Source organism: Carettochelys insculpta, chromosome 13 (assembly GCF_033958435.1).
Source record: "Carettochelys insculpta isolate YL-2023 chromosome 13, ASM3395843v1, whole genome shotgun sequence".
NCBI lineage: Eukaryota > Metazoa > Chordata > Testudines > Carettochelyidae > Carettochelys > Carettochelys insculpta.
In genome coordinates, this window is record NC_134149.1 from 43,456,616 (window position 1) to 43,476,318 (window position 19,703).

At 56.6% G+C, this 19,703-nt stretch overlaps 1 protein-coding gene and 1 long non-coding RNA gene across 2 annotated transcripts in view; one reads left to right on the top strand and one right to left on the bottom strand.

Annotated features, from left to right (window-relative positions):
* Nucleotides 1-19,703, top strand: part of KLF8 (KLF transcription factor 8) — a 72,573-nt gene that overhangs the window by 6,944 nt on the left and 45,926 nt on the right. The window lies entirely within an intron of this gene.
* LOC142020231 (uncharacterized) lies at nt 1,152-18,579 on the bottom strand. Its single transcript, XR_012647315.1, has 3 exons — nt 18,545-18,579; nt 4,230-4,435; nt 1,152-3,264 (listed from the first exon to the last, which is right to left on the bottom strand). It is a non-coding gene; the product is annotated as an uncharacterized LOC142020231 (long non-coding RNA).

Genomic DNA, 19,703 nt, shown 5'->3' on the forward strand with positions numbered 1-19,703 from the left:
TTCTCGGTGTGAGCTGGAGGTCTTGACCCTGGGATCCCTTGCTGGCGGGCAGGGTGACACAGAACATGCCGTCCTGGGAAATCTGAGCCCTGCGCTTAGCCTGTTGCTGCCCTGCTTTGAGCCAGGCCTTTCTTTTTTTAAAGGGAGCTGATTGGAATAAGCCTCAGCCCCTCAACAAAAGGGCTCTTGTTGAGACGTACCAGCGTGTGTCCGTAGGCCCAGGGCGTGCTGACTGGGGCTGGAGCTGAGGCAGGACCTAGGCTTTGCCAGAGATCAGCAAACAGGAAAGGCATTTTGTGGATGGACTTTTCTCTCACTGCCCTCTCTCCTCCTCCCTGCCCCTTTCGGGTTTCCTAGCTGGCGTTTGCCTCTGCTGTATGGAGTCAAATGCACCAGCACACCCAGATCCCTCTGCATGGCTTGTCCTGCATGTCTCTTTGAGCACATGCTTTTTTGCTGTCTCCCCCCAAAGTGGCGCCACCCTACCAGTGTTCACTGGAAGCTGAGTGCTTGGGCGACCACCCGGGAGAGATTCAGATGATGCCCAGCTGATGAGCAGAGCGCCCACAACCTGCATTTCCAGTGGGGGTGCACATCCACACATGCCTCAGTGCTCATAAAATTTTATTCCGCACCTGGATGGAAAAACGCAGTGGGAATATTTGTCCCTCCCCCCTCTAAAGAAATGTCTTCGGTTTTGGAGACCTCCTGGTATGTAGAGTCACAGACCCGGTATGATCTCGGGTAAACCTCATAGTCATGCTGTGCCTCACGTCCCCTTCTGCTTGTATCCCTTTCTCCCAGGCTCTCCCGTCATCTCTGAGCCTGCTCTATAGAGGTTCTTGTCCTGCAGTCGCCTGCTAATTTTTTTTTCCATCCATGGGCAAAATAAATTTTATGCACACCAAGGTGCATGGGGATGCGCACCACCACTAGAAACACAGGCTGACGGCTGTGGGCGTTCTGCTAATCGGTTGGGCGGCACCTGAATCTCTCCTGGCCAGCTGCCTCAGTGCTCAGGTTGTAGGGAACCCTGCTCGTTGCTGGACTGGCTGAGTCTGGGAATGGAACTGCCTGTTGCTAGGTTTGTACAACACCAAACACGCTGAGACACTGGCTCCGGTTGGGTCGACTAGATTAATATTATTTTGGTTTTCACAGACACCGAACAAAAGACAGTCCCTTCCCCCGAAGAAATCAGCCTGGTAGGACCAACGCTGCACCACAGAATGCTCAGTTCAGGGACCGTAACTATTTTCAAGGCACATCAGGTGAAGGTGCTGGTGGGTCGTGCTGAGGCTGTCTTGCCTCCTTAGACGTGCAGGGAGGCTCTTAGGGTCCTGAAGAGCCCCGTGGTGTTGAGGATGTGATGTCGCTGCCGAACGGCCCTCTCCTTGGGGGGGGTGTTTCCCATGGGAGCCCCAACTTACAAGGGAAGCGTACATGCGACGTGAACGGTTTGATGCACTGGAAAATCTCCTGCACGCCATGAAAACCTTCCCCTTCCCTTGGAAGTGTTCCAGGGTGAAGTCTGACCCAGCTCCAGGAGTGCTGGGTAGTCTACCTTGCCGCTGCTGCTCAGTCCCCAAGCTGCGTGGCTGGAGGCCACGTGGTCTCTGCCCACCCCTCCCACTCCACTAGGCTGGGGTGAGCTTTTCAAACAGCCCCTTGGGCTGCTCTTCAGCAGAGGTGCAGCTCGGGCTCTCGGGGATGTCTTGGCTGTGCAGGTAACCTGGGCTCTCCTGTGGATTGTAGTTTAAACCTTCCCCTTATGCTCCACTCCCTGCAGGAGGCCCCTCTCCTGGGGTGCAGGGGCCTTATGCCCCACCTGGTGAATAAACTGGAGCTTGACTGTAAACTGAGCTGCACCCTGCCCTCCGAGCAGGGAGGAGGCAGGCGGGAGTGCCTGGGACCGCAGGAGGGTCTCCCCAGCGGACAGGCAGGAGGCCCCGGGCCACGCCCCCAGCTGGCGTGGCGGATGCAGGAGCAGGGAGGATGTGGCTCGTAGGGGATTTGCTGGCCTGACCGGGGTGTGGATCTGTTGGGCTCGATGGGCAGTGAGGCCCTGCCCTGCCCTGCCCTTTGGCTGTGTCTCAGCGAGTGAGGCCCATGTGCTGCCGGGCAGCCCCCCGGAACTCCACCAAGGCTCAGCCTAGGCAACGCCTCGCTGAGCAGGACAACGGTCTCCCTGGCCCCAGAAAGCGGGAAGGAAGGATCCAGAGAGCTGCTTATTGGTTCGCACCCACACTGACCCCAGCTCAGACCTTAGGGGGACAGTAAAAACAATGTCCGTGCAGTGCTGCCAGTCGGCTGTGCCCCCCTTCACTGTGGGGTCACACAGCACGTGTCAAATGCCCACCCCCCCCGATGCAGAGGAAGGAAACTGAGGCACCAGAAGAGGAAGAATCTTCTTCGGCGCTTGGCAGGACTCGGTCTCCTGACTTCCAAACCCGCTAGGGTCCTGTGACGTGACGTTGGAGCTGCTGCTCGGTATCTGGCTGGGCTCGGAGAAGCTCCCGCTCCCGCTCCCAGGGCGGCGGCCCTTGCAGCCTGGTTAGGAGTAGGAAGGGGTGGAAGTAGCATTAAAAGATTTGCTTTCCGAAGCAGTTGCCCCCTTGATCCAGGCGCCGGGGTGGCCAGTGGCTCAGAGGCTGGTGGAGATTCAGGAGGGGAGGGTCCCAGTCCTGGTTCCACCCACTGGGTGACTTCGGGCGAGTAATGTCGCCTGTCTGTGCTGTGGCGCCCCCCGCCACCCCCGCATGCCCAGTCTGTATAGACTGCCAACCCTTTGGGGTGAGGCTGTCTCTTGGGCTTGCCAGCGTGTGCAGATTCTGCACAGTGGGGCCCTGAGCTTAGCTAGGAGCTTCCTAAGGTGCACCTGTGATGTGAGTAAACAACAGCGATTAACGTCCCAGCCCTGTGGCGCCTCGGTACCGGGGACGGAGACCGGCCTCGTTTCAAAGTGTGCGGGACCCATGACGGTCTCTGGGCCTGTCTGCAGCGGGCTGCTCCGGCGTGTTTGCCAGCCTCTGCCCGGGTCGTTCAGAGCCAGGTACAGCCCGTGTGACACAGCTCGGAGCAGGCACGGCTGAGGCTCGCAGACGTCCTTGGCGAAGGGAAGCCCCACGGGGGAGGCTGCTGCTCTGTGCTCTGGGGCTTGCTGGCATGTCGCGCTGCTGGAAAGGGGGTGAAGTGGGCCAGGCCAGAGCTCCCAGTGCCGCTGGGGGTACCAGTCCAGCCGGAGATGGTGCAGTTTCATTGCCTCTGTGGAAAAATCCACCCCCGTCGGCGTGAGGCCTTGGCCCAACGTACAGTCCCGGCTGGGTTTGTGGGATCCGGGGGCGAAGCTCAGGGGATTTGACGAGGGCCAGAGGCTCCTTCGAGGACAGGCTGGGCCAGCCCAGCCCACCCCACCGCGGCTGGAGGTAGGGGGGAAGGATTTGGTGGCCTCAGCCCACGCCTGGCGGTTAACCCCTTGTGGGGCAGAGGAGTAGGACCTCACCTGGGGACGCGTGCAGCGCCAGCAGATGACGCAAGGTCTCCTACGCGCTCTAGGCTAGGCCTTGGGGGCCGTCAGGCAGATGCCATCTGAGCTGCTGCCTAGCCTGCCAGCCTTGGGTCTGTGCCCGCTGGGCGGTCCTCCCCACCCCCGCCACAGCTGTCAGGCCCGAGCTGGGCCGCTTTCTCCCTTCCACCTCCTCCCCAGCTGTCTTTTTGGGGTAGATCCACCTCTTGGACAAACAATTAAAAAAAAAAAAAAACGGTAAATTTTCTGTGGCTTTGGAGCCCGAAGAAACCGTCCCCAGGCAAGCACCTGCCGGGGCCCCCAGCGCCTTCCCTCCCTGCTGGGGATTAGCCGGGCAGGGCTGAGGCAGGGGGGGCCCAGCGACAGGGCGGGGGCGTGGTAATCTGCTAACCACACCCAGCTGGGCCTCCGTGCTCGAGCCCTGCGCCGGCTGCATTGCACAAGGGCCCCAGGTTCAGGAGGTGTAGCCGCCGCGGGGTTAGAGATTAGTTTGTGCAAACTCCCCTGCCCTCCCGCTCTGCCTGAATTCTCCTGCCTCTTTTTTCCCCCCGGCCTCAGAGAGAAGTTGTGCCTGTGGCCTGGCCTTGCAGTACCTAGTGCTGCTTCACAGGGACCACCGGTCTTTCCTGGCACTGCCAGTGCCTCTCAGCCACCTGGGCCAGAGCAGTCTTAGCATGTGGGCCCTTTCTACAAAGCCACCTACCTGCACGAAGCCTGCTCAGATCTGCTCTGCTCAGCTGTAACCAGACTCTTTCTCATTGCCAGCCCGTCTGACACTCCTGGGGATCTGAGCGTCCTGCTGATCTCTCTCTGTGCCTCGGACCTGGCCCACGGCATTGGCCAGTGTGGGTTCTGGTTTTGTGGTTAGCTTGCTGTGTGTGTCATTCCCTGCTCTGTGCCTCAGTTTACCTGTAAGTAAAATGGGGGTGGTGATGTTGACCCAGGGTTGCCAGGTGCTGGACAAGAGGTACCATGCACTGGGTTCATGACTACCTGAGAATTAAACTGACCTGGCTGGTCGCAAAGAGAGTGCTAATAGAAACCAAAAGTGAGAGGAAGATCAGGGATATGATAGTTAAATTGCGGGCCTGGCACATGTGAGATCTAATTTCAGATTCCCTGCGTGACCCTGGCCAAGTTAAGATACGTGCCTCAGTTTACCCATCTATAAAATGACGATATTTCCTTTGGCATGTCGGCTTAGGTTGTAAACTTTTTGGGGCAGGGACTCATCCATACAGCGGGGCCCTGGTCTGAACGGGAGACTTCTGCCACGCAATGAGCAAGCGGTAGCTTAGGGAGTATCTGGACTGTGATTTGTGGCTGTGACGTTACCTTGTTAAGTCGGTCTAGCGGGATTTTAAGGAAGGAGAGGTTCAGTGTGTTGCTTGTTTGTTTTCTGGAAGCTATGCTGCGGAGCCGTAACCCGGAGTGTGTGTGATCACATGGTCGATTATGCTAGTATGGTCCATACCTCAGGAACCTGCCCTCTCATCTTACTTCTGATTTGCAGTTTCCCAGCTGCTCCCTCCTGGTGCGTGTTCCCCTTCTGGCCTTGCCTCTGTTCCTTTTGCAGGGCACGTGGTCTGATCAGGCCCCGTTCTTTTCCCTGCTTCCTCCATCTCCCCTTACCTCTGCCCACATCAGCCTTCATCCCTGAATCCAGGCCCTTTAGCACTCCTGGGGCCTTCTCTGCTCAGCTGATCATGCTCTTTTCCTGGCTGCTGCCAAGGTGGAACCTCTGCGAAGTGCGTAGCCTCTTGTCAGCTGCAGCTGCTGTAACTCCCCATTGGGCTGTGAGTCCCAAGTGTGTGACCTTTGGGTTCTCTCCTGGCGGGGGAAGGACTGAGGTTTTTTCCCTCTGTGGGGCTGGTAACCATCCCTTCTGCTTCTCCATGCTTGCGCTGTGAGCCCACGTTCTGTGCCCGCTTTGATCCTGGTGACCTGCCCGTCCCCTCTCTCCTTCGAGTGCAGCCGCAGCTGCCCTTGGAAAGGAATCCTGGTGCCGAACGGCAAGGGCTGAGCCCAGAGTGGACCCCCTCTCTTGCTGCTCGCTGTCGCCGGCCTTCCTAGAATCACTGGACACTAGAACTGGGAGGGATCTTGAAAGGTCATTTTAAGTCTGGTCCCCTGCTCTCATGGCAGGACCAAGCACCATCCAGACCATCCCAGATAAATGTCTATCTCACCAGCTCTTAAATAGCTCCAGGGCGTTCCCTAATGCCCCCAGGCAATTGATTCCAGCGTTTAACCACCCGGATAGTGAGGAGGTTTTTCCTAATGTCCAGCCTACACTTCCTTTGCTGCAGTTTAAGCCCATCGCTCCTGCTCCTATCCTCAGAGGCCGAGCAGAACAGTTTTTCTCCCTTCTTCTTATAACCGTCTTTGAGGTACTTGAAAGCCACCCTCGTCCCCTCTGTCTTCTCTCTTCTGAACTAAACAAGCCCAGTTCTTTCAGTCTTCCCTCAGAGCTCCCGTTCTCCAGACCTTTCATCATTCTTGTTGCTCTTCCCTGGACCTTCTCCAGTTTCTCCACATCTTTCTTGAAATGTGGTGCCCAGAACCGGACCCAGGACTCCAGGTGAGGCCTAATCAGTGCAGAGTAGAGTGAAAGAATGCTGTGTCTTGCCTTGCCCACGTCACTCCTCTCCACGCATCCCAGAATCGGGTTTGCTTTTCTCTTTTTGCAACAACGTCGCGCTGTTGACTTCATAACCGTGCTCCTGTGGAAACCCACTTCTCAGCAAAACACTTGTGTCCCTCTTTCCACAGTTTCTCCCCAGGGTCCTCCCTGGCTGCTCTGCACCTGCTGGAACGCCGCCCACTCAAACCGCTCGCATCCCACGCTGCTTTTCTGTTCCTGTCCTTCGGAACTCTGCCGCGTTCCCCTGCAGAAACATGGGCGGTGTCAGCTGGGAGCCTGAACCCCAGACTTGCGCTTAGGATGGCTAATCTGATGCCAATTGTAAATGGAGGCTTCAGAGGTGGCCGTAGAATCCTGGTGCTGGAAGAGACCTCAGGAGTGCAGTCCCCTGCTCACAGCAGGACCAATCCCAACCAAATCATCTCAGCCAGGGCTTTGTCAAGCCAGGACTTAGATTCTACCATCTCCCTAGGCAGCGCATTCTGGAGCATCACCGCTCTGCTAAGCTACGTTTCCTGACAAAACTGGGCTTCTGTTTGGGAAAAACCATGGTGTGTCTACACACCAAATGTATGTTGTTGAGAAAACCCACCACAGCTGCCGGCAGCATTATACCTTGCCCCGTTCGGGTACAACCCCTCCGTCGACAAAACAGCCGTGTAGATGCTCTGGGTCTTCGCTTGTCGACATCCCTGTTTGCAGAGCTTCTGGTCAGCTGTTCTGTGGAGAGGGGGCCGGGCAGTCTGGCGTCTCTCTGTTGACAAAGTGGATTGTTCTTTCAAGGCACCTTTATGTGTAGACTCAGTCTGTCAACAGAGTTTTGCCAGGAAATCCCCTCTGACAGTCGCTTCTATCAACAGATGCTTCTGCTGCAGACGTAGCCCCAGTGAAATACTTTTTCCTAATATCCAGCCTAGACATCCCCCACTGTAACTTGAGACCTTTGATCCTTGTTCTGTGCGATCCAGGCAATTGCAGGCTTAACTCCAGCACTAAACAGATTGGTTGGCTGAAGGAACAGGAAAGAACAGAATGATCAGACGCAGAAGAATGTGCTTTGTTGGGGAAGAGTCAGTAGGGTTTCTGTAAAGGGAAATCACGCCTCGCCAATCTATTAGAATTCTTTGCGGGGAGCAACAAGCATATGGCCAAAGGGGATCCAGGGGAATCTAGCATATTGAGCTTTTCAGCGAGCTTTTGAGTGGGTCCCAAAAGGACAGCTTGCTTTAATTAGGGGCCTTTAGGCCACGGGATGAGAGAGAGAGTGTCTCTCGTGGATGAGCAACTGGCTAAAAGACAGGAAACAAGGTATCAATAAATGGTCTGCTTTTCATCATGGACAGGGGTGTCTTCTTGGGATGTGTACTGGGCCCAATGCTGTTCAAGATATTCATAAAAGAACTAGAAAAAGGGGCAGATGGTGAGGTGACAAAATTGGCAGAGGATGCAAAACGGCTCACAGTTAAATCCAAAGTGGACCATTACGAGCTGGGTGACTGAGCAACAGAACGGCAGATGGAATTGAATTCAGTATTGATAAATGCAAAGCGGTGTCCATTGGCAAACCTACTCCCGACTCTCCGTGCAAAACGGTGGGGTTTAAATTAGCTTTTGCAATTCAAGAGCAAGGTCTTGGGAGTCCTGGTGGGTAGTTCTCTGAAAACCTCCATTGGGTCTGCAGCATCAGTCAAAAGCAAGTCACAGTTTTGTGAACTGTTAGGAAAGCAATAGGTAAGAAAACATAAAATATCATCTTTGCCTGTGTGTATAATCTTCATGGTGCACTCAGAAACGGTCCCCTTGTCTCAAGAAAGATATTGGATTGGAGAAGGCTCAGAAGAGCAACACAAATGATTAGGAGGAACAAACAGCTTCCATATGAGGAGAGAGTACAAAGCCTGGGACTTTTCTGCTTGGAAGAGAGATGACCTAAGAGGGGATCTGATAGAAGCTGATAAAATCAGGAAGGGCTTGGGGACAAGTAAATAAGGATGTGTTATTTACCCCTTCACAGAACATAAAAACTAGAGGTCCCCAAATGAAATGAATAGGCGAGTTTAAAACCAGCAAAAGGAAGCATTTCTTCTCACAACAGGCAGACAACTTGTGGAGCTCCTCGCCGGAGGGTGTTGCTAAGGCCAAGAGCAGAACAGGGCTCCAAAAAAACACTCAAGAAGTGCCTGGAGAACAGGTCCGTAAGTGGTTATTAGCCAGGATGGCCGGGGTTGCAAATCCATGCTCTGAACGGCGCTTGCCTCTGTTTACCAAAGCCTGGTGATGGCCGACAGGGTGGATCTCTTGACGAATGCCTGGTCTGTCCATTCCCTTGGAAGCACCGGCTGCTGTCAAAAAGGACCCTGGGCTGGACTGGCCATTGCTCTGACCCGAGATCGCCGTTCTTACGAAGTGAACAGCTATGTCAACTGCACCAGGTCCTGCCTCCTTCTAATCATGCTGGTGCCTCCCGAGGGTCCATCTAATCTCTTCCATCGACGTGGAATAAATTTTAGCATGTGCGCCGAGACGTGTGAATGTGCACCCTCAGGAGAAATACGAAAGGTAGCTGTAGGCCCTCCGCTATCCAGCTGGGCAGCGTTCGAATCTCTTCTGAGGGGCCGCCCAAGTGCTCAGCTTACTGGGAACACTGGTGCCAACCCTGCCGGGCATTTCTCCTCTGATTTCTCTCAGTTGGTAACTTCCCCCACCCAGACGCCGCTGTGCCCAAGATTTGATCTCCTCAGGGTCAATGTCTCAGGTCTTGTACTTCAGCCCCACTGCTGCCCTGTCCCTCATAGCAAACTGCTCCCTGGGGAGCTGGGAGGTTTCTCCGCTGGCCTCTCCAGACAAGTGGGGACAGCTGGTCTTCCATCACCTGGATCAGGTACTGTCTGGATTCCCCTCTGAGTCCCAGTGGGGGCTGGGTGTTCAAGTCGCAGGTCTCGCACTACAGTGATGCTGAGGCGTGTTCGGGTCTCCAGACCCAACATGCACTGGGCTGAGCCGTTCCCCAGGATGGCTGGGTGCCACCTCCTCATGCTGAGGTCCCACAGAGCAGTTGTCCTAAGGCCGTAGAGATCCCAGCACCTCTCGCTCTGCATCCCTCGGCCCAGAGGTGGTTGCGGCTGCTGCTCTCCAGCCTCCGCCGTGCGTTCAGGTTTCACTTCCTGCGCAGGGTGAGGAAGTCCCTGCACATGCATCCTGCCTCGGGTGTGCGAGGTGGCGGACCGGGGGGGAAGGTCTGGGGCCGAGAGACGGCGTCCTGCGGTCTGCAGGCTCGTACGGCCGTGTCTCACGTGTTCGGCGGGGGGGAGAGACCAGCAGTCTTGCTTTCAGGCTGCATACTCAGCTGTTCGTTCCGGTGCGTAACGTGCCTCTCCCCTGCAGAGCCTTCCTGGCCTCAGTGGGAGGCACCTGGCACGCTTTTTTGCACCAGCAGGAGAACATTCACCCAGGTCTCTTTGGCTGGCTCATATTTTGGTCAAGGAAACCAGAGCAAATCCACCCTGCTGGGAAAGGCCCTCGGGTCTCTAATGCCCTTGTAGGGCTGAGAAGGACTTTGGCTTAGAAGCACTGAGCTCCCTAGTCTCACCACATCCAGCCCCCTGCAAACAGCTCGGCACCTGGGGGACATCTACCCTGGGAGGGGCAAAGGCAGAGTTCCCCCCTCCCCGCCCCTGAATCTGAACCCGTGGGTTCTGGGAGCTGAGATAGTTGGACCCTGGTGCGCTTGGGAATCCAGAATTCCAGAGCCTTGCAAAGAACCAGCATCGGTGAGGCTGGAGATCCGCAGAGCTGTAGCCAGTCACAGAGCTGGGCTGGTTATGGATGACCTTTCAAGGTAAATAACGGAAAGGAGGTGATTAGAGACATTGGCGTCTGCACTTCCCTGCTGCAGGGAAAGCAGTGTGGCACAGTGGCTAAAGCAGGCCTCAGGCGAGCAGGGTAGTAATCCCCTCTTTGCGGCCGATTTAATGCGTGTGACCTTGGGTGAGTCGTTTTCCCATCTGTTTAAAGGTCCTCCCTGGTTGGAAAGCGCTTTGAGATCTTCTGGCGAAAAGCTGTTGCAATGCGCAGGACTGTTCGGATATAACTTCTTGTTTTATAGCCTCTCTCATGCAAAGTCTGTCTCGGTCCCTGGGCGACAAGACACGAGAAGTAATTCTTCTGCCCTACGCTGCTCTGTTTGGGCCTCGGCTGGAGTGCTGTGTCCAGTTCTGGGCACCACATTTCAAGAAGGTTGGGGAGCAATTGAAGAAGGTCCAGAGAAGAGTGGCAAAGATGAGCGAGGGGCTCGCGAGCAAGAGCCCTGACGGGAGACTGAAAGAATGAGGTTTGTTTCGTTTGGAAAAGAGAAGACTGAGAGGGGGACTTAAAAGGTTGTTTACGAGGAGCGAGGAAAAATGATTCCCCTTAGCCTGTGGTGGCAGGACAAGAAGCCATGAGCTTTCATCGCAGCAAGGGAGGGTTAGGTTGAGCGTTAGGACAAACCTCTTGTCAGGGTGGTTAAACACTGGAATAAATTGCTGAGGGAGGTTGTGAAATCTCTCCGGCAATGGAGATTTAAGAGTAGGTTAGACAGACACCTGTCAGCGATGATGTAGATGGTGATATACGCTCCTCATTTAAACTTCATTCCACTGGGATGACCCATCAGAAATCCTTCAGGCCTATGCCTGGACCTGTTGGACCCCAGGCAGACTCCCATTATCTGTTTGTGGTGGCTTTGCTTTTCTTCTCTTCCCATTGGTAACCCGTCACCTCTTCTGTGTCAAAGAAGGTTTGCACTGGGGCTTTCTTCAAACTTTCCCTCCCCGTCCTGCTCGGTCACCTCTTATTCCACTGGCAGCTGCCTTTCCCCACTGCCATCGTGTATAGCTGGGAAGCGATGTAGGACCTCTGGCCACGTCTGCACGTGAGTTTTGTCAACAGAACTCGGGGAGCGTCCACGCTACAAACGCGTTCTGGTAAGAAACGCTCGGCAGTTTTCTCCGGAGAGTTGAGTCACTCCCGTACGAGGCAGAGCGCCTCAAAAATAGTGTAGATGCTCCGGGGGACTTCTGGCGACGCAGGGCAGCCCTGTTTGCAGAGCTTGCAGTTGGCTGCTCTGTCGACAGAGGCATCAACAGGCAGAGCTTCTATTAGGTGCGGACGCCTTCTGTTGGGAAACGTGTCCCGCCAGTAGTTTCTGTCACCAAATCTCTGTGATTGATCAGAGCAATCAGTATTGCCACGTGGCACCAGGTTACTGGCACAGAGATGCCCACCTTTGTTCTCTTCCTTGTTCCCAAAAGGCTGGGGAGGAGCTGGGATTAGCAGTCCCTTATCATGCGTGCAGCGGGGCCTGTAGGCACATGTTGTCCGTTGTATCTAACCTCAGACCAGTTCTTGTCGTCAGATGCAGCGGTTATTCTGAGCGCTGCCCTCGCTGTGAATTGTGGGTGCTGGCCAGGGAGGCTAGACAGCTGCAGAAGGTGCCAGCCTGAAAACCAAGGGAGGATTAAATCGGGTTCGTGGGATGTGTCCCTTGTCAGCTGAGCACTTTGGCGGCTGCCCAGGAGAGAGTCAGGTGCTGCCCAGCTGATTAGCAGAGCGCTCACAGCTGGCAGCGTGTTTCTATGGGTGGTGCACATTGGCACATGCCTTGGCGCGTGTAACAAAGTTTATTCTGCACATGCATGGGAAAAATGAGAGGGGAACATCGATTGTGGGGTCCTCCCTCTGGCAATGCGTCTGACCCGTCCGCTGGTGGCTTAGTCCAGATCAGTCCATTTTCACTTGAGCCTTTTAAGCTTTATAATGTGTCCAGTGAAATCTCCCTGCACCAAGGCATAGAATCCTAGAATTCCAGGGCAGGAAGGGACCTCAGAAGGTCATCAAATCCAGCCTCCTGCCTTACGCAGGATCAACCCCAACTGAATCATCCCAGCCAGGACTATGTCAAGCTGGGACTTAAAAACCTCCGAGGGATGGAGATTCCACCACCTCTCTCGGTAATGCGTTCCAGTGCTTCCCCACCCTCCTGGGGCAAGTTTTTGCTAATATCCAACCTACATCTTCCGCTGCATAACTTCAGACCATTGCTCCTTGTTCTGCCATCTGACACCACTGAGAACAGTCTGTCTCCATCCTCTTTTTCCAGCTCTCCTCCAGGAAGTTGAAGGCTGCTATCAGATCACCTCTCAGTCTTCTCTTCTGCAAACTAAAGCCCAAATCCCTCAGCCTCTCCTCAGGGCATGTGCTCCATCCCCTTAATCATTTTTGTTGCCCTCTGCTGAACCCTCTCCAACGTGTCCACATCCTTTCTATACTGGGGGAGGTGGGGCAGAACTGGACGCAATACTCTAGATGTGGTTTCACCAGTGCCGAATAGAAGGGAATAATAACTTCTCCAGATCTGCTGGAAATGCTCCTCCTAATGCACCCCAATATGGCATTAGCCTTCTCGGCTACAAGGGCGCACTGTTGACTCATAGCCAGCTTCTCATCCACTATAATCCCGAGATCCTTTTCTGCTGCACTGCTATTTAACCAGTCCATCCCCAGCCTGTAACAGAGTTTGGGATTCTTCCATCCCAAGTGCAGGACTTCATCAGATTACTTTTGGCCCAATGCTCCGGTTTATTTCGGTCACTCTGGATCCTATTCCTACCCTCCAGTGTAGCTACCTGACCCCCTAGCTGAGTGTCATCTACAAACTGGCTGAGGGTGCAATCCACCCCCCCACCCAGGTCATTAATAAAGATGTTGAACCATATTGGCCCCAGAACTGATCTGTGGGGTTCTCCACTTGAAACCGACCACCCACCAGACACTGAGCCGTTGACCACTACCCATTGGGTCTGTCCATCTAGCCAGCTTTCTACCCACCTCGCGGTCCATGTGTCCAGTCCGTACTCCCTTAACTTATGGCAGCGTGGGTCTGGCTGGCCTTTGTGGGAGAGCCAGCCCTGGACTGGCCTCACTGGCACGATGCACCAGACGCTCGTGGACTCTCCTGCAGAGGTGGGTGGTGGCCCCCAGGTTGATGTAGCTACTGTGGCTTGTCCATGTCTCCCCTGTGCACTGGGCTGCGTGGGCCAAGCCTCACCTAGGGGTTTGCTAACAAAATAACAGTTAACAGTTGACCAGGATCTGTCATTGACCCTGTGCCCACAGGCGGGGGGATCTTGGCATCTGTCTAACGTGTTTCTGTTCTAGCCAGCGCCTGTCCCGCCGCTGTCGATGAAATTCTGGGGGGATCTCTGCTCACGAAGCTCTTGCTGCTCCCCTCATCCTAATCCTTCCTCTTGTACCTTGTCTTGTTCTGCCCCTCTCCCCCGTTGTCTCGGCAGCCCCCACCCCCGGGTGATCAGGCGCCCAAAGAGGTGGCTTAGGCTGGATGGTTGGCTGGTGCGGTTCCCTCTGCAACAGGGATTCCGTACTGGGGTGTCCGCATCGGCCCGGCTGCTGACAGATTGAGACTGGCTTGGGTGGTGATGATTTTGGGGGGGCTGGTTTTCAGACTGTGCTGAGCACCTGCCCTCTGGGACTCCAGGGAAGGGAGAGCTCGGTGGTTTGAGCATTGGCCTGCTAAACCCAGAGTTGTGGGTTCAGTCCTCGAGGGGCCCATTTCGGGACCTGGGGCAAATCAATTTATAAAAACCAAAATCGGTCAGGAATGGTGATGGGTGCTGCTGTGAGGGCAGGGACTGGACTCAGTGACCTGTCAAGGACCCTTCCAGCTCTGGGAGACAGGTATAGCTCCATATATAATGCCTCTTTGCAGTGTCTCCAGCTGGGCTCATAAAACCAAGACCCCCCCGCTCACTGTTGGGGCCCCAAGTTTTATTGTGGGGCAGAGGAGGGCTCTGTCATCTTGCTTATCTACCAGCAGCCGCAGTATGTGGCAGCTGTTCTGTCAGGGATCCAGTCACCCTGATCAGCCCCACTGCTGGGAGGAGAGCAAAGGTGGTTGCCCCTTAAGTTCCTTGTAAGCTGCATGGCCTGTTTAACAGCACTGGTGCCCAGGGATCTGTAGCAGCAGGGGTGGAGGGCTGCCCATCTCTACCCCAGGCTCCAGCTTAGCCCTCCCTCCAACCTGCTACAGGTGGAGTAGCCTGGTCCTGGAGCCCCTGCCTCCTGGATCCCTCACGCTCCTCCACTCCAACCCTTTGGCCCAGCCAGGGGCCCTCTCCCACACTCAGAACCAGTTAGTCCCATTCCAGCACACAAATTTTACGTGTTGCACATCACTCCATATTGGTGCACATAACAAAATCCATTTCACTCAGGTGGGGGAAAAATAGTGGGAACGCTGCTTGTGCCTGCTTTACAGATGGGGCAACTGAGCTGTGATGGGATTAAGTGATGCACCCAAGGCGGAATGAGTCAGTAGCAGGGCTGGAATTTAGAACCCAGGAGTTCTGGCTCCTGTGGCTGTCTGTCTTTTGGATTGCTCCCTGCCAGGTGTCCCAGATGAGGGCTGGTCAGAGGCACAGCCAGGTAGGCTCATGGGGCAGAGATCTGCTCAATTCTTCTGGGGGGCCATTTTCCTCGTTCGTGTGAACTCAGGCGTTAAGTTGGTGTGGGGGGAGGGTGTTGCTGTTCTGCGTGCTGCGAACAGCAAGTTGCCCTGGCTTTTGCTCTGGAGTTTGCTAGCTCGTCTGCTCCTCTGCAGAGGCCAAGCTGGCCAGGGGTGTTCCTGGCTCAGTTGGGTGGAGAGGGAACAGCCCTGAACCCTGGCAGTTCCAAGAACTCTCTCTGTGCCCCACCCCTGGGCAGAAACACTTGTTAGCACCGGGAGGGAGTGCCCTGCCAGGGTGGGGTGATATTTCAGCCATCGCTGAGCTGTGCCAGCTCCTCTCTCCTCTCCATCAAGTTCCTTGTTAGCTGGGCTTGTCCCTGCTCCAGTCTCAGCAGCTCTGTTCCCTTCCCTGTCTTGGCCCTTGAATCTCACAGGTGGGCTTCTGTAGAAGCTGTGCCATCCCAGAGTGGCCAAGTGCCAAATGATCCCTGCCAGGGTTCCCGCTAATTTTTACCAGCCGTAGGTGGGAAAAAAAATTATTTACACCAATATGTGCAGCTGTGCACCACCAGTAGAAATACTTGGTGCTGGCTGTGATCGTGTTGCTAATCAGAGGGGCAGTGTTTGAATTTCTCCTGGGTGGCCCCTCAAGCACTCAACTTACCAGGAACTTTGGGACCTACTCCCCCTTTGCTATGCCCATCTACTGCCCTGTGGGGCTGTGGACATTGTTCCCCACCAGCTGAGTGCTTGGGGGGCTGGGCAGGAGCGATTCAGGTGCTACCCAGCTGATTAGCAGAGCCCCCACAGCTGGCAGCCTCTGTTTCTATGGGTGGGGCACAGCTGCACATGCCTCGGTGCACACAATAAAATTAATTCCACACAGTATGGAAAACCTTCAGGGCAAACATGAGCTGAGGGCCAAGGGCTCTCTGAAAACTGGTGCCTTTGCTTATGAATCCCACCAGCTGCTGCAACACTGCTGAGAAAGTCCATTTTACTCCTCCCCCACTTCCCCAGGAGCCATCTGGCAGGGTCCCCTCTGCCAGCGAGGCTGAGTGACCCCATCTTTCCCTGTTTGAAAGCTCAGTCTGCTTGCAGCCATGTGCAGCCCCAGCCTTGGGCTAACCCTGAAACCACTCTTGCCGGCTGCTACCTTTCACCCTGGCTCTGCACAGATTCTTGCTTGGTCTCCACTCTGGGCTGTGCCATGCGTCACCAGAGAGCAGCCAGGCCTGGGGCACTCCCACCCATGGGCAGGCAGGCTCAGCTTCTTCCCATTGTGGTGATCAGCCCTTCTTGGGGGTGTGCTGTCTCCAGGGCTTGTTTAGCCCCAGGTCAGTCAGTGCAGGGCACGGCAGCTGGGGCTGTGCTGTAGATCCTTGACCACTAACAACTGGACTGAGATTTTCTCTCGGCGCGCCCCAGCTGGCTGGTTCTTGGCTTGGGCTGGCTTCGAAGCCATCACCAACCTGTCCAGCAAAGCTCTGAGCCATCTGCTTCCCCCTCCCTCTGCGAACCCCATTTTCCTGCTGCTAGTGAGTTGGGCACAGGAAAGCACCCTGTGCCTGGGGCTGGCCTGCCTGCCCAGCCCAGCTGGCTCACCTGGTTTAAGGTAATGGGTGGCCTGTGCCTTTAAGATTAGGGTTAGTTTCCCTTGCTGCAGGAGGCTGGCTTTTGTGACAGCTTGGAAGGTCACAGCTGTGAGCTGGGTGGATGGAGGGGGGAACTAGGGGGGATCCTGACTGCAGTGTCACTGGGCTTCTGCCTAAGCTGAGCCAGCCTGTCCTGCCCGGTGCAGCGCTGGGCTCTCTCCTCCGTGATGAGCGCGCGTGCGCGCGCGTTTGTGTGTGTTAAGGTGCCAGGTGTGGCAATGGGTGATGTCTCCCAGGGGCTCGGCCTGCAAAGGGGGGCAGCTGCTGCTGGCCCTTTAAACAGATCTCCGGGCGGTGCACAGCTCTGCCACTTGGCAGCTCGTAGGTGTTTCTGCACTGCTTCTGCTAAAGCTGGGCCAGGCTGGGCTGGGGAGGGCAGGGCAGGGCAGGGCAGGGAGAGAGGGGCTCTGGGTAGCCAGACCCAGCCAGGACCCGGGGCATGGGGGGAACGTGTGTCTTGGGCATGCTGGGTACAAAGCAATGCCACCAAGGTTGTCTGGTGTGCAAACGGGCACAGGGATCAGGGCACGGCCCCGGCCGCTCTCCAGCCCAGCCTCGGTGCAGCCCACTCCGCCTGCCACTGCCTCCTTAAAGATGGACTCCTACCTACTGCCTGGCCAGTTCCTTGTCCTTGCTGTATGGGGGAAACTGAGGCACAGAGGGGTGATGTGACTTGGCCAAGGCCGTCCAGAGGGGAAGCCGGGACTCCTGACCTTCTCCCCCACCTATTCCAGCCACCAGCTCCCCTTCCCTTTCCCCCCGCGCCCCGACGTGGGTCGCTGTTGGGGAAACATGCTCTGCTCACACTTCAGTTGCATAGTTTCTGCTTTGAGTCGGGGGCGAGGGGGCGGCTTCTGGGAAATGCTTGTTTTTCCCCCGGGGACTACAGTTCCATTCACTGGGCTGTCCAGCGCCGTGCAGAACTCACTCAGATGTGTCCCTCTCTTCCCCTTCCACTGGGCCATGCAGCAGTTGAGCAAAGTCAGAGACCGTACCCTCTTGTCCCCCTCTGCCCTGGGGGTATGGGTACAGTGAGGCTTGCAGGCAATGGGGTGGGGGGGGGGCGTGCGTGCGTGCGCGCCTCAGTGGGGCAGCAGGAATCCAGGGGCCAGTGCTACAGGATACAAGAGAGTGGGGTTAATAAATAGGATGCCTGGGTTCTGTTCCTCGCTTGGAGCTGGCCTCTGCAGCAGGCAGGGGTCTGTACCTCCCTCCGGACCACTTACGTTGAGCCTTTCCAAAGTGGCTGCTAACTCCGAGCAGAGTTGTGAAGGTGCCCTGCCCTGTGCCCCCCACGGCTGAACACCTGAGGTTGGGGGGCCTGGCAGGTGCTGAATGCCCCTGAAAATTGATCCTGGACAGGTACGCTCTGAGTAGGCACAAAAACATGGGCCTTGATCTCTCTGCCTCAGTTTCCCCAGCTGAGTGCTGTCTCTGTGCCCAGGCTGGGGAAGGTGGGGTGAGGACTTATTGGGGCAAACACTAGAGTGCAGGGTTAGGTTAATTCGAAGGGTTGCTCACCTGTGAGGATTGGGGAGGGGGGGTTGGAGTAAATTCCCCTCCTCTGCCTTAAAATGGAACACCCACGGTGCCTCTAGGCCTATGGCCCAGGGCCAGCCGGCAGCGCTCCGTTGGCAGGGGCTGGAGCGGTGCTGGTTTACTCCAGCTGAGGACTGGGGATGTGGCTTATGACCTGCAGAACAGTCCCGGTCTCTGGAGCTGAGCTGCAGTCCCTCCCATCCCGGGCTGTCTGGGGCTTGTATTTCAGGGAGGGAGGCAGTTCCCTGCTTGGCAAGGACCGAGGCCCCACCCTGTCCTCCCGAGAGCTGCTGCCTTTGACCTCCGGGAGCACTTAGGCCGCCGGGCCTTTCGGTGGAGAATGGCGGGACAAGCAGCGCCAGCTCCCCTCTGCCCCGTGGGAGCCTTGGCTGCGTTTTTGCATATTTGGTCTCCGGTGTCATTGCAGAACACACAGGCGGCCTGGAGCCCCATCAAGCCCTTACTAACCTTGCACGCACGCTGCTGGGTGCCCTCACCTTTTGCCAGGGAGCTCGGCCCATGCTGCTCCTGCTCTGTCATCCCCCCGCTGTTCCAGGCCAGGGCTCCCCACACACAGATCTGCTGGGGTCCCTCCGTCCTGACCTGCAGCCCCCCACTCCCCGAGGCCTGGGACCCTGCACAGCCCAAGCCTTTGGAAGCGCTGCTGTTTCACTTACGTCACACGCGGGGCCTCTGTCTGTCCCCCTTCCCTGCAGCCAACAGATCCCTTTCAGCCTCGCATATTTTGGGAGGGTGGGGTGCCACGCCCCCAGCCCAGCAGGTTCGCAGGGGGTAGGGCATACGTGCCCACGGGGCTGTGCTAACCCTGGGCGTGAGGCCTCGCGTTCCCGAGCTGCTCTGTTCCTCCGCTGGCTCGTCTCTGCAGGGAGCTGGGGGTCATTTCCGCAGGCGCTTCCGGTGTGCTGTCACCATTCCTTCATGCCTGCTCCTGGCAGAGGGAAACCCCATTAAACAGCAGTGCCTGGCGGAGTCCCGTCATGACACAATGCGGTCGTTCGTGGCATGGCTGGCAGGGGCCGTGTGTTGATGGAGCCCAGTAGGGAGGGAGTGGCCAGGAGGTGAACTCCAGGCTACCTCGGTCAGGTGGCCCTCCTAATGAGCATCAAGGAGGGCTCCCAGCAGTGGAGCAGGGCCAAGGAGAACCTCAGATCAGAAGGTTGAGTTGGGAGAGCTGGGTTGGCTCCTGCCACTGACTTGCGCACTGGCCTTGGCAGCGTCCCTTAGCCTCCTGGTGCCTCGGTTTCCCTGCAGGCACAGCGGCTGTAGGGATGATTTGAGGCCCGCTGCCCCTGGGGGTGGAGGCTGGGCCTGGTGTGGGGAGGCAGGGCAGTGTTTTCTGGAAGTAAGGCATTTGCACAGCTCCACATGGGCTCTGGGCCCCTGGCTGGGGGACAGGGCTGCTGGAATGCTATATGCAGGGAACCTGCTGGGCTGGCATAGCCCCGGAGGGGCGTGTTTGGGCAGGCTGAGAGTTGGGCATAGTTGGCTGGCATGAAATGGACCAGAGCTAGACTGGCAGGAGAGGCTGCAGGCCAGGAGAGAGGTGCCTCGGCAGAGCAGGGGTGGAGGGGAGCCCACGGCTGGGCTGGCAGGCGAGGCCAGGGGGTGTCACTGACAGCTGCCTGTCTGGGAAGGAGAGCTGGGGGTCGGGACTGAGGGGCGTGGGGAGCCCTGCGGGGAGCCCGTCGCTGCGGGAGCAGAGGAGGCTGTGGCTGAGAGCGGAGACGCGTGGGCAGCACACCCTGCAGGACTCGGACCACACCCAGCAGCAGGGCAGGTTGAGTTTTAACCAGGGCTGATGTTTCTTGCCTTGCG